Genomic DNA, 7,605 nt, shown 5'->3' with positions numbered 1-7,605 from the left:
CTTCTGAATATTGAATATCCCTGAACGTTGAGCTCCCATCCTTGGTCACCCTGGAGCCATGTCTCTGTGATCCCAACTATATCATATTCATTAGTAACAATCTGCACTTTTAATTCATCCACCTTGTTACGAATGCTCCTTGCATTGACACACAAAGCCTTCAGGTGCGCTTTTACAACTCTCTTAGCCCTTATACAATTATGTTGAAAAAGTGGCCCTTTTTGATGCTTGCCCTGGATTTGCCAGCCTGCCACTTTTACTTTTCACCTTACTACTTTTTGCTTCTACCCTCACTTTACACCCCTCTGTCTCTCTGCACTCATTCCCATCCCCCTGTTGTGAACTAACCTCCTCTCGTCTAGCCTCTTTAATTTTTTTGGATTAACCGGGTCACGATATGAATGTTCCTCACTCAACCCTTCTTTTTTACGAGGCCAAGTGGCTAGCTCGACGCTCAACCCGGCACAGATGGAAAGCGTGCTCAGGGGGTGGCCCGACTCGGATTCGAACTCGGGAGCCTTCGTTCCAGAATCCGGCGTTGATGCCATTGCACCACCGGCCAGCCTAGAACAGAGGTAAGGAGGAATTTTTTTAAGCCAGAGACTAGTAAATCTGTGGGATGGTCTCCCACAGACTGCGGTGGAGGACAAGTCCGTGTGTATATTTACGGTGTAAGTTGATCGTCTCCTGATCAGTCAGGGCATCAAAGGATATGGTGAGAAGGCAGGTGTAAGGGGTTGAGTGGGATCCGTGATCAGCCACGATAGAATGGCAAAGCAGACTCGACGGGCTGAATGGCCTAATTTTGCTCCTATGGCTTTTGGTCTTATGAGGAGAAATTTCTTTAGCCAGAGAGTAGTGAACCTGTGGAATTCATTGCCACAGGTAGCTGTGGAGGCCAGGTCATTGGGTACATTTAAGACAGAGGTTGATAGATTCCTGATTAGTCAGGGCACGAAAGGCTATGGGGAAAGGCAGGAGATTGCAGCTGGGACGAAAATTGGATCAGCCATGAATGAAATGGTGGAGCAGACTCGATGGGCCAAATGCTCCTATATCTTATGGTCTTATACCATGTTTGCTAACCCTATTATCATCCAGATCATTGACATTCAAGGGGTGATTGAGGTAGAAGGAGAGGAGTTATACAGCTCTCGTTACATGCACATGCAGGTCAATTCTTTGAGTGATTATGCAGAAAGTTTGAAGTTAATAACTCATCTCCTTCTACGTTAGGCCATGAATTTATTAATCACCCCTGATGAGTTATTAACTGATGAGTTTAATGTAGGAGGAGACTATGTTGAAAAATAAATGTGCTAGGTTTTCTAAAATTGACTCCTTCTACCTTAGGCCACAAAGTTATCAATCACCCCTCGTAGATGACAAAAATCAATGGACCCAGCACCAATCCCTGTGGCACTCCACTAGTCAGAGAGGCAACCATCTACTACCACTCTCTGGTTTCTCCCACAAAGCCAGCCCCTAATGCAATTTACTACCTCATCTTGAATGCCGAGTAGCTGAACCTTCTTGACCAGCCTCCTATGCGGGACCTTGTCAAAGGCCTTGCTGAAGTCCACAGACAGCATCCGCAGCCTTGCCTTCCTCAGCTTTGCTGGTTACAGAGCAAGAAATTCTCAGCAATGATATGCAAGTAGGAAGGAACCCTTTAACAAAGTTCTGGTAAGAAGAAACCCTTTAATAAAGATCTGGTGGGAAGAAGCCCTTTAATAAAGTTATGTCTTGGAACAGCAGTGCTGCAGCTGACAGCTTCTGCTTTCCTGTTGTAACAGATGCAACACTTCCTGATTCGGTTTTACTTCCAGCTTCCCCACAGAGTGGATGACCCTGGTCTCGGTGGTCTCGGTGGCACAGTGTAGTACAGAGACAAATGGACCTTGAGTCTCTTGTCAGCAGCTGCTTCTCTGTAGAAACTCTGCCAAGAGAAATTACCCCGCGGGCCACCAGTGCGGTCATACATCTTTGGAGTGTGGGAGGAAACCAGAGCACCCGGAGGAAACCCACGTAGTCACAGGGAAAACTCCTCCTTATGGATGGTGGCTGGAATGGAACCTGGGTCACTGTAAAGCATAACGCTAACCATCACGTCTGCGCGCTGTCCCGAGTGTAATGTGGTGATAGGAGGTCTCTGGAGATGAGAATTAGAAATACTCATTCTCGGGGATTAATGGCACGGTAGCAAAGTGGTTTGTGTGATGCTTCAGAGCGTCAGGGACCACCGATCAGAGTTCAATTCCCGGAGCTGTCTGTGAGGAGTTTCTACGCTCTCCTCATGACCGCATGGTTTTTCTCCGGGTGCCCCGGTTTCCTCCCTCATTCCAAAGACGTGTGTTAGGGTTGGTAAGCTGTGGGCATACTATGTTGCAGCTGGAACCATGGGCTGCCCCCCAGCACATCCTCAGAATGTTTCAATTGTTAACACAAAATAATGCATTCCACTGGTTGTGTGAAATACAAAGTTAATCTCTCCATTTCTACCTTACAGTTCGGTTCAGAACCGCTCCCATTCTGTGAACTGTTGAAATACATCCTTGCAGAATGTCGACAGCTTAAACACAATGCTGGCTCTAAAGTTATCAGCAAAGTCACAACACAAAACACTTCCCGGGAAATCATCAACACACCAGATTCTGCAGATGCCGGAGATCCAGAGCAACACACGCAGAATGCTGGAGGAACTCGGCAGGTCAGGCAGCTGGAAATTAATAAAACAGTCGATGTTTCAGGCTGATGCCCTTCACTGGGACTGGAAAGGACGGGGAAGATGCCAGAACGGGAGGGTGTGGAGCGAGACCTGTACAAGCTGGAAGGTGATGGGTGAGATCAGCTGAGGGGGATGAAGCAAGAAGCTGGGAGGTGATCGATGGAAGAGGTAAAGGGCTGAAGAAGGATTCTGAAAGGAGAGGAGAGTGGATCAATGGGAGAAAGGGAAGAGGAGGGCACCAGAGGGAGGAGATAGGCAGGTGAGCAGAAGAGAAGGGTTGAGAGGGGAGGCAGGATGTGGAAGGGGGAGGGGGAGAAATTACCAGAACTTGGAGAAATCAATGTTCATACCATCAAGTTGGAAGCTACCCAGACGGAATATGAAGTGTTGCTCTTCCAACCGGAGAGCATGGCTTCTTTGTGGCAGTTTAACGACCCTCACCAGGATGGTAAAGGAAGGGGGCCGAAGCTAGAATAAGAGGGTGGGGGAGCGTAAGGAGTACATGCAAGAAGGCGATAGGTGAGACCAGGAGAGGGGGAAGATGGGTGGGTGGGGGAGGGGGTGAAGTAAAAAAATTGGGAGATGATAGGTAAAGAAGAAGGAATCTGACAGGAAACGACAGTGGACCATGGGAGAAAGGGAAGGAAGAGGGCTGCTAGAGGGAGGTGACAGGCAAGTGAGGAGAAGAGAAGGGGTAAGGGGGGATCCAGAATGGGGAATAACAGTATGTCTTGATTAAGGGTCCCAGCTTGAACATCAACTGTTTATTCCAAGGAACTGAAATGGTTTTCAACTGTGACTGGAATAACAGCTTTTCCATAGCTTCAAAGGTGCGTAGGCCTGCATCTTGTAAGTGTGCACAAAACAGCTTGTGTGGATTTTCACTGGCTTGCAGGGGACTTTTGGAAACTGAAAACCGAAGCAAGTAAAAGTGGTAGCTTAAAAACTGCGACTTCCGCTACTCTAGAAACTGGCTGGCAACTAAACTACATAGGGAAGTAGTTCTTTCATGTGGGTTTTGCTCATTGCTTGTACTATTGAAAGGCCTAGACAGAGTGGACGTGGACAGCATGTTTCCTACAGTGGGAGCATCCAATGATGTCTCTTTAAAACAGAGATGAGGAGGAATTTCTTTATCCAGAGGGTTGTGAAACTGCAGAATTCATCATCACAAATGGCTGTTGAGGCCAAGTCATTGGGTATATTTAAAGCGGAGGGTTAGAGGAAAAGGCAAAAGAATGGGGTTAGAAGGATAATAAATGATCAAATGGTGGAGCAGACTTGATGGGCTGAATGGCCTAATTCTGCTCCTATGTCTTATGGTCAGTCATCAAGTCTGCAGAAATCAATTCTCCTTGCAATGGTTCTTCAAATATGGCATTTGATGTAAATTAAAGATCCAGGATTAGTTCCAGTTTACAGAAAAATAGCTTTTCACCTATAATTTATTTCCTGAGCATTTTCATTTTAGTCAAGCCAGTTTAATTTGTAAATAGGCTCCATGTGAAATCAACCCTCTCATCGTCCCAGCTATTTGGAGATTGTGTGGGTAATTTTCACTTGAGGCGTACATAGATCAGACTGAAATCCGTTCACTGACCATTTGGTAAGGGGGGGATTTGATAGACAGAGGAATAGAGGCAAAAGGGCAGTGCATTGGTTACCAAAATGTCATCACCTTTTGGGGCATTAGAGTTCAGATTTCTTCTGTAAGGAATCTGTATGCTCTCCCCATGGGATGCGTGCTTTTCTCTGGGTGCTCCAGTTTCCTCCCACAGTCCAAAGACAAACTGGTGGGTTCGTGGTTCGTTGGCCATTGTAAATTGTCCTGTGATTAGGGAAGGGTTAAACCAGGGTTGTTAGGGGTTGTTGGGGCTCGACAGGTTGACAGGGCCTACTCTGTGATTACCTCAATAAGTAAATAAAGAATAAAAAAGAGATGAAGTTTCAATTCTTCTTTACGTTGGTGTGAAGGCATTCTCGGCAAAGTTCAATGGATTGAGACATGGACCCATCTGAGCTGTATTTATTTTGTCTGTAGGAAATGAGTGTGATACATGAAAACAAAGCTGATGCATGGATTCTGGTTGATTATATAGGTCAGAAATTTCACAAGATCACAAGATTACAAGATAAAGGAGCAGAAGCAGGCCATTCGGCCCATCGAGTCTGCTCCGCAGCTCCCCCATGAGCTAAACTATTCACCCATCTAGTTCCAATTTCCTGCTTTTTCCCCATATCCCTTGATACCCTGGCTAATTAGATACCTGTCAATCTCCTCCTTAAACACCCTCAATTTAATTCTGAACACACAAGAACTGGTGGATACAACCCAGTCCATCACAGGTAAAGCCCTCCCAACCATTAAGCACATCCACACTATGTCACAAGAAAGCGGTATCTGTCATCAGGGACCCCCACATCCAAGATCATGCTTGCTTCTGACTGCTGCCATCTGGAAGAAGGTTCAGGAGTCTCAGAACCCTCACCACCAGGTTCAGAAACACCTCAATCATCAGGCTCTTGAACCAGCAGTGATAATTTCACTCAGTTTCACTTGTCCCATCACTGAACTGTTCCCACAGCCTATAGACTCACTTTCAAGGACTCTTCATCTCATAATCTCAATATGTATTACTTATTTATTTATTTATTGCTATTATTTCCTTTTTTCTTTCATATTTGTACAGGCTGATGAAGAGCATGAAGTGCATTTTCCAAGCATTGAACGGACTCGCCCAACTTGGTCTCTGATGTTAGCCTCTCCCTCCCAAATTACCTCCCTCAACTTCCCCTTATGTGCCACCAACTGAATTATGGGAGCGATCGAACTCTACAAATTGAACAATATTTTTCATCCATCTCAACACGTGTATGACTGGGCGAGAGACCCTTTCTCTGAAACTTCTGCTCAGCTTGAGAACTTGAATTTGAGAGAAGAAGAACTTTGTGAGCTGCAGCCTGATCGTGCACTCAAGATGAGATTTACCAACCTGCCCCTGGACAAGTTCTGGATTTCTGTGAAAGAAGAGTATCCTGTCACTCATAGGAAAGCAATGAACATTTTGCTGCAGTTTTCAACTTCTTACATGCGTGAGCAAGCTTTCTCTTGTTTAACAAGCATCAAGAGCAAGGATAGAAATTGTCTCAGTTCAGTTGAAGGTGAAATCTATGTGTGCTTATCTCAAGTCTGACCCAGATTTGAATAGTTGTGCAGCAAAAAACAAGCACAGGTTTCACATGCTAGGGCTATATTTGAGATTGATCATATCACTTAGTAAGAAAATGTTTTTTCAAAGTTTTGTATAAAATTATGTCTTAGGCTATATTTTTATTCATACTGATTGATTTGTGGTTTTTAGTAACTTTACTATGCAACATTGTCAGTAAATGTTGTAAATGACATTAATTAAAATCAATTTACAACCTTTATTTAAATTAAATCTACCAGGCCTACCTTTAGAAAAATTAAATCCTATTTTGGCTTAAGCCAGTTATTTAACAGAAATTTATTGTGTTTTTCTTATGAGTTTTTAAAATTTATGAAAGGGAAAGAAAGATTAATTTCGAGAAAGGTAAGCTAAGTTTAACTACCTGTTTTTTTCAAGAGAAGTTGGCTAAAAATTCATTCTCTACTCAAAAGAGCATTAACAATTATTTTGGGTTATTATATCTATAACTTACTGATCATGCTAACATACTGTGAGCTGTAGATATAACAATTTTTACACTGGGGTTCTCTGAAACCTAAAAATTATTTCAAGGGTTCCTCCAGAGCAAAAAGGTTAAGAAAGGCTGCTTGAAAAGAACACGTTTTCTCAGATCTTGATGTGAAGGAGCCATGAGGTAATATTGCAGCTGTGTAAAACCCTGAACACAAAATAATCTGCAGATGCTGGGGTCAAAGCAATACTCACAACATGCTGGAGGAGCTCAGCAGGTCGGGCAGCATCCGTGGAAAAGATTGGTCGACGTTTCGGGCTGGAACCCTTCATCAGGACTGAAGAGGGAAGGGGCAGAGGCCCTATAAAGAAGGTGGGGGGAGGATGAGAAGGAGAAGGCTGGTAGGTTCCAGGTGAAAAACCAGTAAGGGGCGGGGGGAGGGGAAGCAGGGAGGTGATAGGCAGGGAAGGTGAAGAAAGAATAGGGGAAAACACAATGGGTAGTAGAAGGAGGCGGAACCATGAGGGAGGTGATAGGCAGCTGGGGGAGGGGGCAGAGTGAAATAGGGATAGAGGAAGGGAGGGGGAGGGAATTACCGGAAGTTGGAGAATTCTATGTTCATAACAAGGGGCTGGAGACTACCTAGACGGTAGTCTAGGTAGTCTCGACCGCTTCGTAGAGAAACCCGAAGCAGATTGGGGGACCGCTTCGTCGAGCACCTCCGCTCCATCCGCCACAACAGACAGGATCTCCCAGTAGCCACCCACTTCAACTCTGCTTCCCATTCCCATTCAGATATGTCCATACATGGCCTCCTCTACTGTCATGATGAGGCTAAACTCAGGTTGGAGGAGCAACACCTCATATACCGTCTAGGTAGTCTCCAGCCCCTTGGTATAAACATAGAGTTCTCCAACTTCCGGTAATTCCCTCCCCCTCCCTTCCTCTATCCCTAAGTCACTCTGCCCCCTCCCCCAGTTGCCTACCTCCTCCCTCATGGTTCCGCCTCCTTCTACTACCCATTGTGTTTCCCCTATTCCTCCTTCACCTTTCCTGCCTATCACCTCCCCCATCCCTTTATCTTTCCCCTTACTGGTTTTTCACCTGGAACCTACCAGCCTTCTCCTTCCCACCCTCCCCCCACCTTCTTTATAGGGCCTCTGCCCCTTCCCCCTACAGTCCTGATGAACAGTTCTGGCCCGAAACATCGACTG

The 7,605-nt window shown here is 45.4% G+C and overlaps 1 long non-coding RNA gene across 1 annotated transcript; it reads left to right on the top strand.

Annotated features, from left to right (window-relative positions):
- Nucleotides 1-467: 467 nt before the first annotated feature.
- Nucleotides 468-6,044, top strand: LOC134343803 (uncharacterized). Its single transcript, XR_010017323.1, has 3 exons — nt 468-575; nt 2,510-2,710; nt 5,419-6,044. It is a non-coding gene; the product is annotated as an uncharacterized LOC134343803 (long non-coding RNA).
- Nucleotides 6,045-7,605: the final 1,561 nt, after the last annotated feature.

The sequence above is a fragment of the Mobula hypostoma genome, chromosome 1, assembly GCF_963921235.1.
Source record: "Mobula hypostoma chromosome 1, sMobHyp1.1, whole genome shotgun sequence".
In the NCBI taxonomy this organism is placed as follows: Eukaryota; Metazoa; Chordata; class Chondrichthyes; order Myliobatiformes; family Myliobatidae; genus Mobula; species Mobula hypostoma.
Note: the sequence above shows the minus strand (reverse complement) of the source record. Positions and strands in the feature narration are given on the sequence as shown.